Below are 8,313 nucleotides of genomic sequence, written 5' to 3'. Positions count from 1 at the left end.
TCTTGAAGAGTTATTGGGTGCTAGAGCTTGCCTTACATAGATATTATTATGTAGCTATAATAATTAAATAAATATAATAATTAAAACAATGGGGACTTCACATAGAAATAAAGAGATGGTGCAAACTGTGGAGTCCAGAATCAGGCCGTGAACTGTGAACATGGATTATTTAGTATACAACTTTAAATGTGGCACGACAGATTAGAGGGGAAAGGAAGGAATTATTCCGTAAATTTTATAGGACAGTCAATTAACTTTTCTAGGGAGCCAAAAAAATAAAATCAGACACTTAGCCCATATATCAAAATAAATTCCAGGTGAATAAAACTGGTGGTTCTTTAGAATGGGGAGAGGATGACAAGGACTTCTCACTTGGGGAGAGTTTTTCAAAGTGCTTTATCCTCTTCTGTCCCCCAACTGTAATATTTTAGCTGAAAATAAAGGGAAATGATGAAAACATTTTTTAGATGAAACCATTTTTAATGAAAAATATAGGAGTTTTTTAATTGGATCTTAGAATGTGCAAGCACCTTAAGTATTAGAGATGGAATAAATTGTGAAGAAAAAGATGGATACATTTTGCTACATAAAAATTGTGTAAAAAAAATTTATATATATATATATAGAGAGAGAGAGAAGCAACAGGGAAAAGATCAGATGGGAGAAGTAATTACAACAAATATGACCAGTGGACATAAATAGGGGACAGAGGACAAAAATAGTTAGGATGGTAAATTTTATGTGTATTTTTTTATAATAATAAAAGAAGTGACAGTTCAATCGCTCAGTCATGTCCAACTCTTTGTGACCCCATGGACTTCAGCATGCCAGGCCTCGCAGTCCATCACCAACTCCCAGAGTTTACTCAAACTCATGTCCATTGAGTTGGTGTTGCCATCCAACCATCTCATCCTCTGTCGCCCCCTTCTCCTCCCATCTTCAATCTTTCCCAGCATCAGGGTCTTTTCAAATGAGTCAGTTCTTCGCATCAGGTGGCCAAAGGATTGGAGTTTCAGCTTCAGCATCAGTCCTTCCAATGAATATTCAGGACTGATTTCCTTTAGGATGGACTAGTTGGATCTCCTTGCAGTCCAAGGGACTCTCAAAAGTCTTCTCCAACACCACAGTTCAAAAGCATCAATTCTTCAGTGCTCAGCTTTCTTTATAGTCCAACTCTCATATACATACAAAACCATAGCTTTGACTAGAAGAACCTTTGTTGGCAAAGTAATGTCTCCGCTTTTTAATATGCTGTCTAGGTTGGTCATAACTTTTCTTCCAAGGAGTAAGTATCTTTTAATTTCATGGCTGCAGTCACCATCTGCAGTGATTTTGGAGCCCAAAAAAGTAAAGTCTCTCACTGTATCCACTGTTTCCCCGTCTATTTCCCATGAAGTGATGGGACCAGCTGCCATTATCTTACTTTTCTGAACGTTGAGTTTTAAGCCAACTTCTTCACTCTCCTCTTTCACTTTCATCAAGAGACTCTCTAGTTCTTCACTTTCTGCCATAAGGGTGCTATCATCTGCATATCTGAGGTTATTGATATTTCTCCCAGCAATCTTGATTTCAGCAAAAGCAATGACAGAAAAGATAAAATTCTGTGTGGAATTTTTGGACTGATCAGAAGGTTAAGTGAATGTGCTTAACAATTTGAGCTTGGAAAACTTCCCTTTTATCTTCCTTCCCAAAGTGGGGGAAAGATAGCTAAGGATGGTAAGGTGTGAAGAAAGGGATACTCCTATGACTTGCTGATGGGACTGGAAGGCATTTGGTACGATATAGTAGGAGCCTTAAAATGTTTATATTGTTTGGCTCAATGATTCTACTTCTAGGAATCAATTCCAAGAAAATAATCATTTCTATAAAAAGTGGTTCATTGGAAAAAAAAAAAAAAAGTGCTGCATGCAAACATTCCCCCCACAGGAATGTGAGCTCCATGGAGGGAGGAATTATATCAGATTTTTTTTTTTTTTACTTACTGCTGTAACCCCAGTAATAAAACAGAACCAGGCATAGACTAAGTGCCTTGAAAGTATTTGTTAAATAAACAAACATTTATACTTTCTAAATTTTATATTGTAATATATTTTATATATGTAAAAAGATAATTAAAAGAATTACGAGACACTGAAGCATTACTGCTTGATATAAGAAAAAATGTTGTCCATATGGCTGAAGTTCCTCGTTATATATATAAATTTTAACATAGGGGAAAAAATTGTTAAGCATGTTCACATTAACCTCTAATCAGGCCAAAAATTCCACACAGAATTCTCTATTTTCTCTTACTTCTTTTATTATTATAGTATATAATATACATAAAATTTACCATCCTAACAGCATATTGAAAAGCAGAGACATTACTTTGCCAACAAAGGTCCATCTAGTCAAGGCTATGGTTTTCCCAGTGGTCATGTTTGGATGTGAGAGTTGGACTGTGAAGAAAGCTGAGCGCCGAAGAACTGATGCTTTTGAACTGTGGTGTCGGAGAAGACTCTTGAGAGTCCCTTGGACTGCAAGGAGATCCAACCAGTCCATTCTAAAGGAGATCAGTCCTGACTGTTCATTGGAAGGAATGATGCTAAAGCTGAAACTCTAATACTTTGGCCACCTCATGTGAAGAGTTGACTCATTGGAAAAGACTCTGATGCTGGGAGGGATTGGGGGCAGGAGGAGAAGGGGATGACAGAGGATGAGATAGCTGGATGGCATCACCAACTTGATGGACGTGAGTTTGAGTGAACTCCGGGAGTTGGTGATGGACAGGGAGGCCTGGCGTGCTGCAATTCATGGGGTCGCAAGGAGTCGGACACGACTGAGCGACTGAACTGAAGTGAACTATTCTTAAGTGTACTATTCAGTGCACTAGATGTATTCACATGGTTGTGCCACCATCCATCCACAGAAATCTATGTAACTTGCAAACCTCTGAACCCATTAAAGAGTAGATCCCTTTTCTCCTTCTCCTCACCCTCTGGTAACCACGGTTCTACTTTCTCCATGTACTTGACTGTTCTAGGTACCTCATATAAATGGAATCATGTAATAGTTGTCCTTTATGTTTGTCTTTTTTTTCACTTAGCATGTCTTCAAGATTCATTCATGTTGTAACATGTATCAAAATTTCCTAATAGGCTGAGAAAAATATTCCTTTGGATATACAGATCACATTTTGTTTATCCATTCATCCATGGATAGACACCGGTTGCTTCCACTTTCTGGATATTATGAATAATGCTGCCATGAGCATAGGTATACAAATATATCTTTGAGCCTTTGCTTTCAATTCTTTGGGAAATATACTCAGAAGTGGAATTGCTGGGTTATACAGGAACATTATTTTTAAGGCATTACCATACTGTATTCTTGGAGAAGGCAATGGCACCCCACTCCAGTACTCTTGCCTGGAAAATCCCATGGACGGAGGAGCCTGGTGGGCTGCAGTCCATGGGGTCGCTGGGAGTTGGGCACGACTGAGCGACTTCACTTTCACTTTTCACTTTAATGCATTGGAGAAGGAAATGGCAACCCACTCCAGTGTTCTTGCCTGGAGAATCCCAGGGACGGGGGAGCCTGGTGGGCTGCCGTCTCTGGGGTCGCACAGAGTCAGACACGACTGAAGCGACTTAGCAGCAGCAGCAGCATACTGTATTCTATAGTGGTTGAATCCTATTATATATTCCCAAGTGTTTCAATTTTTCTGCATGCTGACCAACACTTGTTGTTTTCTGTTTTTTCATCTTTTGAAGTAGTCATTCTAATGAGTATGAAGTGGTTCCTCTCACTTCTTAACACCACTGGTGAGCTTGGAAATCTTCCCTTTTATCTCCTGCACAATACCTATCAATGAACAAGCATAGAGAAACTATACTCAAGAAGTCCTCAGGTAACAAAGCAATTCATAAGGTCTATCAGGGTAATCAAGAAAGGGCCGGTAAGAAACCCATACATACACGCATACATACCCACCCTCATTCCACTTGTACAGAGTCTTAATTTCCACTTTTCTCCTTATGGGGGAGAGGTTTCCAGCAAGCATGGTGGTCATGACCCACACCTTGCCACTAGGGGCAATATGCCTCTCAAACAAGGCTGACATGTGGGAGTCAAAATTCCCTCATCCCTTTAGTCTGATTAGAAATGACAGAGATGGGTTTAAAGGTCAAGTTTTGGAACTGATGAACATGCTCACTATCTTGATTATGATGATGATTCCACTGGTATATACATATGTCAAGACTTATCAGATCCTACCCTTCAAATACATGTAGTGTAGTGTATGATTATTCCTCAGTAAAGCTGTTTGTTTTTTTTTTTTTAATTCCCCCATCCCTGGCAAAATTTGAAATTTATCTAAATGAATTTTTTTAAAAAGCAAGGAAAGGCAAAGCAAAAGCAAAAAGGAAGAGTGAGCTAGGGAATAATTGGGGGCAGATTACAGATTACATTCTCCTTAAAGTATGAAACATACTTAAGAGTCTGATGAACACAGCTTCTCAGCACAGATGGGTCCATGTCTTCTTTCCTAACTCTGCTCATGAGGGATTCAGACACTGAACTTGCGGGGGAGTCAGATTGGCAGTGCTCTGGAGTTTGGTTGAGATTTAAGATCCTGCCACAATCTGCTTCCCAGTTCCTTCTTTCTAGCCAATACTTATTACATTCCTCCACCATACCCCCCTGACAAGCAGGCATTTTTTTTTTTTTTTCTTGGACTCTGTCCCAAATGAGGAAAGTACTGCTTTAAGGGCCTCCAAGGTTCCTCCCCTGCTTCAGGCAAAGTGCACTAACCTTGCTAATGAACTTGTAATCATCTCAGAAGTTGTTCTGAAATTCCTACCCTCGCTTCTGAGCCACTGTTCCCTATCCTGTTCAGTTCGTCTGAAGTTCATTCATTAAGTCTATTAAATTGACTTGAGGCAGGGTCACCAATTGTTCCTGACTAAAGCCTGAGCCTAATGTCACATAGGGCCAAGAGAAGTGAAGACCCTTGTCTAGGGGCTAAGGTACCTCATGGTCTCAACAAAAACACCAGTCAGGTAAAGTAAAAATTTGAAACAAAGACATTGCCAACTACTAAGTAACAGAAATTATTTCCAAATTTAGGCTTGAAACAACTTATTACTATGCTGACAACTTCTATGAATCAGGAATTCCCAAGGAGCACAGAAGGGTTGATATATTTACATTATATGGGGGCTCAGCTAGGAGGCCTTGAAGGCTGGGGGGACTCAGAGCTGTGGACAGGAATCGTCTGGAAGTGTCTTTATGTACGCCTCCAGCAGTTGATGAGAGCTGTCACCTGGGACTCAGCTGGAACACCAAGTGACCTTTTCAGAGGCCTGGGCCTCCTCACAGCGTAGGGGACCAGTCTCCTGAAAGAACAAGTGGAAGCTACATTGCCTTTTAGAAGCTAGCCTGAAAAGTCACATGTGCTATTCCCATAGTAGTCATAACTCCCCCAGATTCAAGAGGAGGGAGCTGTGTTAGTTTATTAGGCTGCCGTAACAAAGTTCCACAGATTGGGTGGCTTAAACGACTGTCTCACCATTCTGGAAGTTAGATGTCCAAAATCAAATTGTCAGCAGAACTAATTCCTTCTGAGGGTTGTGAGAGAACGATCTGTTCCAGGCCACTCTCCTTGGCTTACAGATGGTCATCTTCTATGTCTCTTCACCTCACTATCCTTCTGTGTCCAAATTTCCCCCCTTTATATTGGATTAGGGAGACAAGAGTTTGAGCAAACTCTGGGAGATGGCAAAGGACAGGGAAGCCTGGCGCGGTGCAGTCCATGGGGTCACAAAGAGTCGGACATGACTCAGTGACTGAACAACAACCAGGGTTACTCCTAATGACTTCAATTGAACTTGACAACCTCTAGACCCTATCTCCAAATAAAGGCGTATTCTGAAATACTGCAGGTCAGGACCTCAACATATTAATTTTTGAAGAAACAACCCGTAAGAGGAATGTAGACTCCAACTTTCAATGGGCAATGTCAAAGTCATCATGTAAAAAGTGCAGTGGGAGGTATTGACGCTTGCCATCACTGGAAAATATAATCTACCACATCATGACATAAAAAAGTTTAATAGTGAGAACCTATCATTGCTTGTATTATTCGTTTCATATAGGTCAGCACTCAACATATAGAACATTTACTTTGGAGGGGGCACTATTATCACATGTTTTATACTTTTAAAGTGGATGGAGAGCTCAAATATCAACTGTTTGGATCCAAACAAGACACTTGGGAAACTCTGTGATCGACTCTTCCCCCAAGGCAACAAAAGGCTGTGCTTCACCATCTAGTGCTTCCAAACAGAACTTCCAACAAATTATTATTTCTGGCCCAAGGATTCACTCTACTTTAAACTCCTTTGCTGATTTGCTTATTTGTAGTAGACACTCTCTATTAGTGCTTATAGTTCAGTCTTGACCAATCTTGTCTTCACTCAGAGGAACTCATCCCTGTTAGTTTTGTTTTACATGCAAAGTAAATTTAAACATGTATTTTTTAATCAATTTTTGGGGAAACAATATTAATAAATATGTACTGTAACAATAAATCCTAACATGCCTCATTTGTTACCATTACTGTGACTACTTGAGATGACGCGTGTAGAGCCAAATAAACTTTACACACAGATGGGGCTCCTGCCAAACCCAGATCGGTATTAGTAACACTCTTAATGCCCCAGTGCACATCAGCAGATGTTCTGCAACAAGCACTCATCCAGTTAAGATTGTACAAAAGCCAGTCTCGAAAGCCCAAACATTTCTTTTTAAAGTAGGGGAGAAAAAGAGTGGGGTAGAAACCTAGTCACCCCACAATCTACTGGACCAATTCTCCAGGTTGCTTTTCAGTATTGCTACTCCCGCTGTTTTGCTTTTCCCAGCCTCTTTTCTGCTGGTCAGCCTTTCTCCTCCTGATCACCTGGGGAGATACCCAGACCTACTGAACTATGATCCTCTGCAGGTGGGACGCAGGTATTGTTTCGGAAGTTGCCCAGGTAATTCTGGTGATCAGCAAGGTTTGCCAACTACAGATCAGTGTGATCAAGTTCCTTCAGCATAGCTTACAAAGGTCCTCAGCCCTGCTCAGCCCTACAGTGGCCTCCCTCACCACTTCCCGTCTCATGATTTACCCATAACGACCCTGATTACCAGTAGTTCACAAGACTCAGTTTGCTGCTTCACCCCACTGGGCCCTGGTTCCAGCTGAAAACACTCTGCCCATCTTGACTACCAACCTATCACCCTCCAAAATCCAGCTTCAGGGTCTGCTTCTGTGAGGTCTTTCCTGATACACCTCTACCACCATCCAGAATTAGTCCTTCTCCCCTCTGGATTCTGACTGTACCTCACTCACACAGCAATTAACACAAGGTGTGGAAATATACTTCCTCACCTGTCTCCTCTAGAGTGTGATCCACTCAAAGGCAGGGTCTACGGCATGTTCACCTCAGTACTCACAACATCTAATCCCAGGACAAAATGGATTAGAGTAAACTGGTTTTATGGGGGTAAGCAAAGGAATCCTTTGTCAAGCACATTAAGACTCCTTTGTAAAAGTTCCTTGCATGTTTTGTTACTCTGCCTGGCCCTGAAGTGATCAGGGAGATTTTCTTTCAGCTTTTAACACAGCACACCCTAGCTCTTTCCCTCAGCAAAAGAGCAGGTCCCTATGAAGAGGAAAACAGACCTCATTTGCACTTATAACAAACTTGAAGGACATTAGCACGCAAGAAAAAAATCTCCCAGACTAAGGCCCTCTGGTCTCACCTGGTGTAGACCCTTGCCTTTCCTCCTTCCCCTCCTATTTCATACTCCTGCTTCACAGCCCAGATAGGAGGGGCCGATAATTGCATTACTTTGCCTTCCCTCTGTTACCTCTTCCCTGCTTGTAACTTTGACCAAGATTGCAGCTGTAGCCTGTAACTGACTCTCCAATTTAATGCTGCCAGTTTCCAGCCAACAAAAGCTTCATAGGCTATATAAAAACTCAGTTACACTAAGAATTTTGGCATCACTCATCAGGAAACCGAGGATTTGGTACTGCCCCAAATTCAGAAGACTGAAGTCCTTGCTTCCTGCTCTGGCTGGTCTCTAGGGGAATGGCAACAGGCCCCTCAAGCTACAACAGTGATAATACACCAGTGCGTCTCTGACTTTAGGGTATATCCAAGTCACCTGAGGGGCTTGTTACAACACAGACTGCTGCTTCCCACCCCCACAATTGCTGATTCAGTGGGTCTGAGGTGTGGCCTGAAAATCACATTTCTAAAAAGTTCCAGGTGATGCTTATGC

General features: G+C 41.4%; 1 long non-coding RNA gene across 1 annotated transcript; it reads right to left on the bottom strand.

Annotated features, from left to right (window-relative positions):
* Positions 1-206: 206 nt before the first annotated feature.
* LOC123330608 lies at positions 207-8,033 on the bottom strand. Its single transcript, XR_006546632.2, has 3 exons — positions 7,789-8,033; positions 3,716-3,843; positions 207-431 (listed from the first exon to the last, which is right to left on the bottom strand). It is a non-coding gene; the product is annotated as an uncharacterized LOC123330608 (long non-coding RNA).
* Positions 8,034-8,313: the final 280 nt, after the last annotated feature.

Source organism: Bubalus bubalis, chromosome 19, assembly GCF_019923935.1.
Source record: "Bubalus bubalis isolate 160015118507 breed Murrah chromosome 19, NDDB_SH_1, whole genome shotgun sequence".
Lineage (NCBI taxonomy): Eukaryota > Metazoa > Chordata > Mammalia > Artiodactyla > Bovidae > Bubalus > Bubalus bubalis.
Note: the sequence above shows the minus strand (reverse complement) of the source record. Positions and strands in the feature narration are given on the sequence as shown.